The sequence below is a fragment of the Pristis pectinata genome, chromosome 8, assembly GCF_009764475.1.
Source record: "Pristis pectinata isolate sPriPec2 chromosome 8, sPriPec2.1.pri, whole genome shotgun sequence".
In the NCBI taxonomy this organism is placed as follows: domain Eukaryota; kingdom Metazoa; phylum Chordata; class Chondrichthyes; order Rhinopristiformes; family Pristidae; genus Pristis; species Pristis pectinata.
The window spans coordinates 39,523,631-39,535,903 of record NC_067412.1 but is presented as its reverse complement, the minus strand read 5'-3'; positions in this window follow the sequence as shown (position 1 = coordinate 39,535,903).

Here is a 12,273-nt window from a genome sequence, read left to right as displayed (position 1 = left end):
GTGCAATGGATCTGTGGTGTCCCTGAGTCTTAAAGGCTCGTTCAGCTTACAAAAATCTGCACTGATCTCTCTTATGTGTTAGAATATGGATCTTTACTAAGATTCTCAGTGGAACAACCAGTCTATTAAAGGATAGCGTGACTCAGTTGTGGAGCTGTCAGTTTTCCCGACTTCCAACTGTTTGAAAAGACTGTAATAAAACAGAGAATGCTGGAAATACTCAGCAGGTCAGGCAGCAACTGCTGAGAGAGAAATTGAATTAATGTTAAAGGTTGATGACATTTCATTGGCACTGGCCAGTTCTTCCACTGGAAAGGCTAGTTATTTGAAATTGTTGAGTCACAGATCACGCAGTGTGGAAACAGACCCTTTGGCCCATCAAGTCTGCACTATCCATCAAGTACCCATGAACACTAATCCTACACTAATCCCATTTTTATTCTCCCCATATTCCCAACAACTCCATTCAGATTCTACCACTCGCCTACACACAAGGGGCAATTTACAGCAGACAACTAACCTACCACCCCGCACATCTTTGAAATGTGGGAGGGAACTGGAGCACCTGGGGAAACCCATTCAGTCACAGGAAGAACGTGCAAACTCCACACAGACAACACCAGAGATCAGGATTGAACCTGGGACACTGGAACTGTGATTTAGCAGCTCTTCCAGCCATCCTGTAAGAACCCTTGCAATTAGCAAGCCTCCACCACCATCTCTCAGCCAGCACCACTACCATTTGTGTCATTTAGTCTCTCTTGGTCTTTACCCTATCATAGACATTCCACTTGTTATGTCCACCCCTCAATACAGGAAATAGCACTAATTTCAAAAGTACCAAAACAGACACATTGGTCAAAATGGTTTCCATCCATGCCATGCTGCTCTATTGGTATTGGTATTGCTTTATTATTGTCACTTATACCAAGGTACAGTGAAAAACTTGTCTTGCATACCGACCGTACAGGTCAATTCATTACACAGTGCAGTTACATTGAGTTAGTTCAGAGTGCATTGAGGTAGTACAGGTAGTAAAAAAGTAACAGTACAGAAGTAAAGTGTCACACCTACAGGGGAAGTGCAGGGCAGATAGACAATAAGGTGCAAGGTCACAACAAGGTAGATTGTGAGGTCAGAATCCATCTCATTGTATAAAGGAACCATTCAATAGTCTTATCACAGTGGGATAGAAGCTGTCCTTGAGTCTGGTGGTATGTGCCCTTAGGCTCCTGTATCTTCTCCCTGATGGAAGAGGAGAGAAGAAAGAATGACCCGGGTTGGTTGGGTCTTTGATTATGCTGGCTGATTCACCAAGGCAGCGAGAAGTAAAAACAGGGTCCAAGGAAGGCAGGCTGGTTTCAGTGACGCGCTGGGTTGTGTCCACAAATCTCTGCCGTTTCTTGAGGTCCTGGGCAGAGCAGTTGCTGTACCAAGCCGTGATACATCCAGATAAGATGTTTTCTATGGTGCATTGAAAAAAGTTGGTGAGTGTCAAAGGGGATATACCGAATTTCTTTAGCCTCCTGAGGAAGTAGAGGCGCTGGTGAGCTTTCTTGGCTGTGGCATCTACAATATTTGATGAGGATAGGCTATTGGTGATGTTCACTCCCAGGAACTTGAAGCTCTCAACCCTCTTGACCTCAGCACTATTGACACAGAAAGCTGCATGTACACCATGCCCTTTCCTGAAGTCAATGACCAGCTCTTTTGTTGACATTGAGGGAAAGGTTGTTGTCATGACACCATGCCACTATGCATTTTGATTTAGGGGAACAAGATAGCTTAAAAATAGCAGTAGATGCAACAGCTGTCCTTTCAACTCTTCCCCTCCCACCATCCAGTGACCCAAACAGTACTTCCAAGTGAAGCAGTGATTTATTTGCACTTCTTCCAATATAGTGTACTGCATTTGGTGTTCATACTGTGGTCTCCTCTACACTGTCCTATCTATCCTACTTTCTCTGCAACTTAAAAACTAGTTAATTTTCCTCTCTTTCCCCATTATGACAAAGGAACTTTGACCTGAAACATTAACTCGGTTTCTCTTTCCACAGATGCTGCCTGACCTCCTGTGTATTTCCCACATTTTCAGTCTTTATTGTAAAAATAACAATTTCACTGAGTAAACAAGCATTCAAGAAAGGCATATTAATGATCTTGGCAGTGTGGCCATGGTGTGGTGTGAAATTATCTCTAAACATCAGCAGTGACAGGAGATGTCACTGCTGTATTATTAAGCAGTATGACCTGCTTATTGATGGTCAGATAGCATTTTGCCAGGAGTTTTGGGCTCCAGATCTCATGAGGAGGTATCCTCAACATTCAGACAGAAGTTGATTAGATGTCACATCAAACGGTAGTACGGCTGCTGTCTTACAGTTCCAGTGACCCAGGTTTGATCCTGACCTCAGATTAAGTATATAAGATTATGAGAGGCATAGACAGGGTAGATGGTCCGAGCCTTCTACCTAGTGTGGATATGTCAAATACCAGATGGCATAGGTTTAAAGTGAAAGTGGGAATGTTTAAAGCAGATGTGTGAGACAAGATTTTACACAGAGAATGGTAGGTGCCTAGAAGGTGCTGCCAGGGGTGGTGATGAAGCAGATGTGATAGTGGCATTTAAGAGGCATTTAGACAGGCACATGGACATGCAGAGGATGGAGGGATATGGACCATGTGCAGGCAGATGGGATTAGTTCGGATTTGCATCATAGTCGGTGAAGATATGGTGGACTGAAGAGCCTGTTCCTGCACTGTAGTGTTCTATGTTCTTTGTTCTATGATGTCCGTGTGGAGTTTGCATGTTCTCCCTGTGACTGCCTGGATTTCCTCCAGGTACTCTGGTTTCCTTCCACATCCCAAAAATGTGCATGGTGGTAGGTTAATTGGCCACTATAAACTGCCTCTAGTGTATGGATGAGTGGTAGAATCTGGGAATGTGGTGCGAATAAAATGACGTATTGTAAATGGATGCTTGATGGTTGTGGTAGTCTCGGTGAGCCAAAGATCATGTTTCCATGACTCTGTGACCCTAATATACAGCTGCATGTCTTTTACAAGCAGATTTACACTTGGAAAGATATTGTTCATTTACAGAGACTGCCAGACATTGAAATAGATGTAGTTTGAATTTGTCGTACTGGAAGTTATTAACCATTTCTATATGGCCATTTTCTAACTTCACAAACTATCTTGTAGCAGAATTTGTTACTCAATATCTCTTTGTACTTATAGACTCTGAAGGGTCTAAACAGAAGAGAGTCACCAAAAAATCCTACAGTGGATTCTGGAGTATGATCAAGGTGTATATAAACTGCTACATGGAGTAGCTTAGGCAAATAGAATGGATGCCTTTAAGGGGAAGCTCATTAGGCAGGTGAAGGATAGGAAGAAATGTTGACAGGGTTGTATAAAGAAGAGTAGGAGCAGGGACTGAGAGACACCGGTCCATGTATCGATATCCCCCTGAGGGACCAGTCAGAGTACAGATATCCCCCTTGAGGAAGAAGGACTGAGAGACACCAGTCAGTGTACAGATATTCCCCTGTGGGAGAGGGGCTGAGGGACACCAGTCAGTGTATAGATATGCCCCTGAGGGAGAGGGTCTGAGAGAAGAACACAGGCACTGGTATACTCACCGAGGAATTCAATTACATAGTTCTGCTTCTCTCTATAGAATACAAATACTTGATGGTTAGCATGAACTCAGTGGACCAAAGCGCCTATTTTTGTGTCGTATCTCCCTGTGATTCTATGACATTATGGAAATCAGTTTATTCTGAGTAAATTATATTTATGACTACTCTTGGTTTCTCTCATGCTAATCAAGACATTTGGCCAGGTATTCCTGTGCTAGGGCTGCTTGGGATGATATCATAAGGGAATCCACATCATGTTATATTGGGGCCATCTGTTATAGTGCACTCAAGGAGATCATGGTCTTAATCCTGCAGTGCTGAGCTGGGTAGCTTTTGGGGAGGTGACAATCCTTGTCCACTCCCAACCACAACAACAGGTCTCCCAGCTAACCCCAGCTCCCTCATCAATGCACCCTTTTCCCTCTGTTGCTGCTGAACTGACTGATCCACGCTGAGACTGGTGTTCCTGATCCCTGATCTCCATCTCTTCAGCTGTCATGCTGGATTTAAGCACTGATGCTGCTGGCCAACTTCCCCCTCCCCATGATGTCCCAGGGAACCCCTCTACCAACCTTCATATATCTTCTGGTTACCACATATACAGAGCCACATGCTTAACCTCCAACCCCTCTCTTTTGAGCCTGGCCTTGGGGGAAGTGACCTGAGTCAGCACCAGCATGAAAACACACACTGTACTCAGTAACCAGTGATGGAAGCTTTGGTGCTTGGAACTTTGATCAACTAGAGCAGTGACATAAAGGGTCTTTGTCCACCACTGTAATGTTATTCCAGTACACCCCTTTTAGTGAGGTGACTCACTTTTGAAGTAAGGTCATTTGAATCCAATGACCTTATTTGGGGAATCCTCTGTGTTTGGAAGAGTCGATTGGCAGGGTATGGTTGTCCATCTGTGTTTGCTGGAGCCATGTCCCACCAAAGTTTTGATAAAATCTACTTCTCGTAAAATCATTTTGGCCAGTTCTGAGTGAGAGACGTGAGTGCAGTCTTGACCCAGCTTCTAATGGGCATGGATATATGAGAGCTGACCTTGATGTATCCAAACAGTTCATGAAAGCAAAAGCCCAGTAACACACTACATGTAAATAACATGCTTCCTCTTGTTTTCTATTCTCTTCCTTCCATTTCTCCCCCTTTCTAAAATCTGCAATGATATTTCCCTTATTCCTGATTAATTCAGCAACAATATTAACTAAAGAGAACATCCCAAATATCTCAGCGATCCATCATTTTCATAGTCATACTCATTTTTACCACTAATTTTGACCTTTAGTCTTTTGGAATTTGCAAACTTCATGTTGTTCCCAAGGTTCTGTTTTCAATTATACTTTAAAACACTGTGACTTATATTGTGTTTACTTTCAGCCTTCAGACTGCCAAGGGAACACATGTGTCTTCTACACAGAATATTGTGCACCAGTGAGTGATGCAATACAGCAAGTACAAATAGAGTGCGGCTGCCTATAACAATATGGTTCCCTGTTTATTCTTGCAATAATATAATACTCAACATCCAGACTAGCTCCAATTCAATGATGCACTTCATGGTTCAAGAGCATCTTTACCAGTGAATGGTCCATTAATCTCACCCTTTACAAAATAGTTAACACTCTGAAACAGCAACAATTTTTGTACAAAATAAATTACAGCTGCTCAGAGCTGGTGAAACACCACATTGATTTTTCTATATTCACATAATAATCTGCACTCGGTTTGGTTGCCAAGGGTTTCATGGACACTTGAGATAATAATTTGTTCCAGAAATTGCTGTTGGCTTAGTGAGATTGATATGACAAGCTGATTGACTGATGGCGCTTGTGCTAATTAAAATGTAGCGTTGATTAGTGTTAATAAAGCTGTCACATCACTTTTCATGGCACTTTGTGGTCTACACAGATTAAAACTAAAGGAAGTCCTGAAGTCCCACACCACCAGGAACAGCTACTTTCCCACAACCATCAGGTTCTTGAAACGAGCTGCACAACCCTAACCCTACCTCAGCAATACAACACTATGGGCCGCCTCTTGCACTACCATGGACTTGTCTCTGAGTGTGTTTTTTTACACTAATGTCTTGTTTGCAGAGTCTTTTTATTTCTCTTCACTGTTTTGTATAATATATGTATAATTTCTATTCTGTGTATTTTCTGTACCTGCTGCATGTTTTTCATTGTACCTGTACCTCACTATACATGTGCACATGACAATAAACTCTACTTGAGTTGGTACACTTAAAATAATTGTCAGCTTCCTCTTTCAGTGACAATACCAAATGGACCCCTTGCAGATACATAGATAAAGATCCCTCTACCTTACTTTGTTGAACACTGCCAGGTTAAGAAAGACATGGATTAGGTATGAAGTTCCCTCACACTTTCAACCAAACACTCTCATATAAGGTTACATGTGTAAGGCTTTACGAGATGAAGAGATATGGGATAGGTTACATGCAGAGTAAAACTGCATGTCTTACACATGTAACCTCATAGGTTACATATATGAGGTAGGTACATATAGAGTAAAACTTTTTCAACACAGACCCATCACACAGTCCCAGATCAGAGTGAAGCTCTCTCTACAATGTCCCATCAAACATTTGCAGAATTAGGAAAGCATCCTCACAGAGTCTCTTCAAATTTTCCCCATGAGGAGCAGAATGAATTCAATGCAGTGTACTGTACCTTTACTCTTTTGTTAAATACCCCAACATCAGAAATAATGCTTCTGCTTTGTTATTCCATCAAACTCAGCTGCAACACAGGCTAGATACAGAATTCTATCACACTAATGTTATGCCTTAACATTGTTCCAGAACAACACTGATTTTCAACATTTCCACTCTCTGTACCAGTGGTTTGTGTTTGTCTCTTATCTTTCAATTAGAGGATAGAGGGTAATGTGGCCCCACCTCTCTAAACATCCTCCAATGTGATTGTGGATGTCTCCCCTTATAGCTTTATGCTTCAAGGAAACCTGACCCCTTCATGGGAAGCCCATTCACACCCAATGAAGAAACGATAGCTTCAAATATAGCAAAGTTCGAAATATTTCCATTTCATTCCCTTCCCCAAGTCCTTAATACAAAAAACAGGTTCCATAAAGGGACCTAGATTTAAGATAATGACACAGATTTCTGATGTTTTGTCTGTCATCACATAGAGTTATTTATTGCTTTGTAACATAGTAATAGAAGAACAACATTTCATTACAATGGTGTTACTGGAGGGATGGAGTTGATTTAAATTGCAGTCCATGGATATACTTCCAGCAGTATACCGGTATTTGTTGAAGGTGGGGTTACCACTCCACCTCAGAGCATTGTTGACTCACATTAGGGTCTTATGATTCAACAAGCTCTCAAGTACAAACTAAATGAACAAAAGGAGGGAAGAGGACTTTGTTTACCTTAAACAGGGAGCTGGTATGTTCTGGAATGCACTGCCTGAAGGAGTGAGTTGTTGAAACAGATTCAACAGTAACAATCAGAAGTGAATTGGATGGAAATGCGAACCACAAAAAAAATGTTGTGGGGTAATGAGGAAAGAGCTCAGTCTCTGTTTGTCTTGTCTGAGAGGTCAGGTCCAATGGGATGACTGCATCAATGGGTGGGTAAGATCACAGTGGTCTGAGTGACAACCAATATTCTGCTAAGAGTCCACGAAAAGAAAATCAAACATTGTCGATGTTAGAAGTTTGAAATGGAAACAGAAATTGCTTAGCAGATCAGGCAGTATTGGGGCAGAAAGAAGATAAGAACAAAGCTTCAGTCTGAAACTACTCAGCAGAGATTTTCCCTTTAGTAGAACAGAACTTTCTTTTATGTTGTGTTTTATATAGCCTCAGGATGTCCCACAGAACTTTGCACTGTTGCAAAGTAGGGGGACACTACCAGCAGTCTGTGTATGGTAAGACACTGGAGTAATACTGGATTAAGTTATAGAAAGTTATACACAGAAGGAGGCCATTAACCCATTGTCCCTGTATTGGCTCTTGGTTATGGAGACACAAGAGACAGCAGGAAATCTGGAGCAACACCCAAAGGAGCTGGAGGAACTGGAGCTGGGTCAGGCAGCATCCATGGAGGGAAATGGACAGTTGATGTTTCGGAGATCCTCCAGCTTCTTTGCGTGTGGCTCTTAGTTATGCATTGTTTTTCATTCCCACGATGTAACATGGTTGCAGGTTAATTGTGCATTTGTTGTTTAATCCATTAGCATGTGATTTCCTCACTCTCAAGAACCAATGAAATGCTCTGAAAATAAGTTTTGGATTCAATGTCCAGATCCCAGTATCTCTCCCAGTGAAATTCATTTTTCAGTTCCTTTGCTCAATCTCTGAATGTGGGTTTGACTAGCAAGAGCAGAATATAAAGCCCTAACTAGGTAGGTGGCAATGAACCACCTTCTTGAATCACTGCAGGTAAAACTGTACTCCTACAGTGCAATTAGATACAGAATCCCAGGGTTTAGACCCAGCAACAATAAAGGAACGTCAATACCTTTCCAAGTCAGGACAACGTGTGACTTGGAGGAGAACCTGCTGGTGGCGGTGTTCCCATTCACTTGCTGTCCTTATCATTCTTGGTGGTAGGGTTTGCGGGTTTGGGGAAGTGTTGGTAGAATACCATAGGTGAGTAAGTGAAATGTATTTTGCAGGTAGCACGCAGTGCAGCCACATTACACCATGGGGAATGGATATTTCGGGTGGTAGATGGGACACCAATCAAGTGGGCTGCTCTGTCCCGCATAGTGTTGAGCTTCTTAAGTGTGTTGGAGATGCACTCATTCATGTAAATAGCAAGTATTCCATCACAATTGTGACATATGCCTTACAGATCTGAAAAGTCTTTGAGGTGTCAGAGGGTGAGACACCATGTCTCTGACCTCCTCTTGTATGCACAGTACTTATCTGGCTGCTCCAGCTGAGGTTTTGGTGCATAGTAATGCCTCTGGTGTTAGTGGTGGGAGCTACAATATTGATAAGGCCACTGAATGTCAAGAGTTAATGGGCTGGCTCTCAGTTTTTGGAAGCGGTTATTGCCTAGCAATTGTGTAGCATGAATGTTATTTACCACACAATTCCACATCCGACTACCGCCCATTCATGCAGGCATGAGTAGGTTCATTAACTGAGGTGTTGTGAATTGGAGCTGAATTGGACATCCCCACTTCTGATCTTATGAAGAAAGGAAGGGCATTGATGAAGCAGCTGAAGATGGTTGGGCCTAGGACACTGCCAAGAGTAACTCCTGCAGTGATATGCTGGGGCTGGGATGTTTGACCTTTGACAACCACAACCATCTTTCTTTGTGTGAGGTATGACTCCAGCCAATGGAAACTTTTCCCTTTGATTTCCATTACCTTCACTTTTACCAGGGCTCCTTGATACCACACTTGGTCAAATGCTGCTTTAATATTAAAGGCAATCTCCCCCAACTCCCCTCTAGAGTTCTGCTCTTTTGTATGTGTTTAGGCCAAGCTTGTAATGTCTGGAGCTGAGTGGTCCTGATGAACCCAGACTGGGCATTTGTGAGCAGGTTATTGGTGAGTAAATGCCACTTGAGAGCTTCCATTACTTTGTTGATGATTGTGACAGGTCGGGAGTTGCAGTAATTAGTTGGTTTAGATTTGTCCTATTAATTTTTCCACAATGTAGGATAAATGCCAGTAGTATAACTGTACTGGAACAGCTTGGCCAGAAGTGCACCTAGTTTTGTAGCCTACAACTACTCTGGTGTTCCACACCCTGTGTGTTTCCTGGTTCATAGTTTCTGTTGTGTCCAGCGCTCTCAGTTTCTTTAGATCACATGGAGACACACAATTTTTTTTGATGAGTCAGTAGGTTGATGAAGGGAATGTAGTAGATGTCATCTACATAGATTTTCAGAATGAGAATTAATGGTCTCGAGCAGATGGGTAGGAAACTGGCTTAAAGACAAAAGGTGGAGAGTTGAGATAAAGGGTTGTTTTTCTAGTGGGTGGTGGAGAGTGGGGTTCCTAGGGATCAGTGCTAAGACCACTGCTCTTTTTTCAGATATTCATCAGTGTGCAGTTTAAAATTTCTGAAGCTTGGAAGTGTGGTGAACACTGAGGAAGATAACAATAGATTGCAGCAAGACATTGGTAGAGTCACAGAGTTACACAGCAATGGAAACAAGCGCTTTGACCCAACTCATGGGCTGGCTGAATGGGCAGGCAAGTGGCAGGTGATGTTTAATACATTGAAGGATTGTGAATCGGACACACCTGGGCAACCCTTCCACAATGAGAGGTAGATGCAGTACACTATTGCAAAAGGAATAATGTAAAACAATATAAATCTTTGAAAGTGTGGTAACATTTCCAGGTTGGCTCCACAGTTTTAAGTATTCCCAATATGCCCTTCTATACCTTAATTGAACCAGTGTTGATCCTCTGGCTTGATGATAATGATCGAGCTACAGATATACCAGGCCATGAGGTTACAGTTTTGGATCTCCACGCCTCTCCTCCCCTCTGCATGCTTTGCCACTGATTTGTAATCCCTGACTCACTCACCAGAGGGAATAATATTATCCCTATCTACTCTGTCAAAATCTTTTATCATCATGCAACTAACAGAGCTGCTGCCTCACAGCTCCAGTAACTCAGGTTCGATCCTGACCTCTGCTACTGTCTGTGTGGAGTTCGCTCGTTCTCCCTGCAACTGTGTGAGCTTCCTCCGGGTGCTCTGGTTTCCTCTCACTTCCCTAAGACCTAGGGGAAGAAATCTGCCATTCTTACCTCATCTGGCTCTCTGTGACTCCAAACCCATGAGTGTGTTTGGTTCCTAACTCTCTCCTCCAACATTAACTGCCAGTATTGCCAGCAACACCCACATCCTATGAAAGATAATTAAAATATAGTGAATAGTTCCCAGGCAGTAAAATGTTAGAAGGGAAATTATATTACACCAAAAACAAAAGTGGATGCGCATTTGATCGTGCACGTGCCTTGAGTGCCATGGTTGTGATATTTTTGTGTTCATTACCTACTGATTCATTCATTTAGTTTTATTTCTTTTGGATTTCTGATTTTTTTTTCTGTTTAAATAAGTAGAAACCAATTAGAAAAAATAACAACACTATGACAGTTATAAATTTCTTCTCTAAAATATATTGAATTCTCTTTCATAATTGACCAAAACAACGCCAATGACATCCCCACTGTCCGACTCAGAAGCTTTCTAAGAAGATTTGAATTTTACATTTTACTCAAAAGACACTTGATATTACTGTAAATGAAAGCTTCAGGGAGGTTGAGAAGTAAATTATGAGGGAATGGAGAGTATAGCCTTTTACCTTGGAGAATATCACATGGGGGTGCTGCTGTCAGTCAAATTGCTGTGATTTCAAATAGAGATTCCCTTGAAAGCCATCTTCAAAACACAATCATTAAAAATCTGGGTGAACAGGTTAATTACTTTAACACAAATTAGAATTAAGATCCAGCATAAAAGTGTAATTATGCAGTGTATGTGATACTGCTGGGACTGAGAAGTATCTCTGCCTGGTGCACGACAGCTCTAGAATGTTAACTCCTTTATGTCTAGTCCTTGGCTATTTGAAAGGAGACAGTCAGTGCTGGTTACCAGAGACACAAGAGACTGTAGATGCTGGAATCTGGAGAAAAAAATAAACTGCTGGAAGAACTCAAAGGGTCAGGCAGCATCGGTGGAGGCAAAGGGATGATTAACAGTACCAAATTGACAGGCCACTGCCAGGGGACAATCCACACAGTAGTGCTACAGGTGCCACAGAGGATTCCAGTCTGGACAATATTGTGGTTATGCCTGTCAAAGTGAGCACTTCACCTGGACTTACCACTGACTAAAATATCTTTGCTCTTTCAATTCTGTATCTTCAGGTTTCCATCAATCCAGTATTTGTAGCCGTGCCTTTAACTGCCTAGGCCTTGATCTCTGGAAATCCCTCCGCAAACCTTTTTGTCTCTCTCCTCATTTAACACACTCCTTTTACAACTAAAATTTTGGTCACATCAGCTTGTGTACCTGGTCAAGTTTTGCTGACTTTCCTGTGAAGCATCTCAGGACATTTCTACAACACGGAAGGTACAATAGAGATGAAAATTACTGTTGAGCTGTGAATATTTCATCAGATTTCTGACCGGATTTCTGGCAGATTTCTTACATAGGAAGTGTATAGAGAGGCAGAGGTATGGGCATTCATTGAAAAATGAAGTGAACTTCTGATAATCCAGCACCTTCAGGACTTGCAGATTTACTGGAATATTGGATATTACTCCTATTAATACCCAAACACACTTTGAATTCAAATTTTTTTGCAAGTGGCACAGTATTAAAATAAAAATTTCTAGTAAACCAGGTAAGTTTAAAGGAAGCACTGGAACAAGGGTGAGTGGAAAGAGAGTGCGGGAACATGGGTCCAGGTGAGTGGAGGAGGAATGTGGGAACTGGGATCTCGGTGAGTTTCAGGGGAATGTGACAAACATCACCTGGTTGTCCAAATAGTTAGGTAGCAGAATTTCAGAGTTTTGCAGTACCTGGCTTTCTCCTTGGTCCTACAATCCTTACTGTGGTTAATCCGGTTCTGATTTTGGTCAGCAGGTATGAC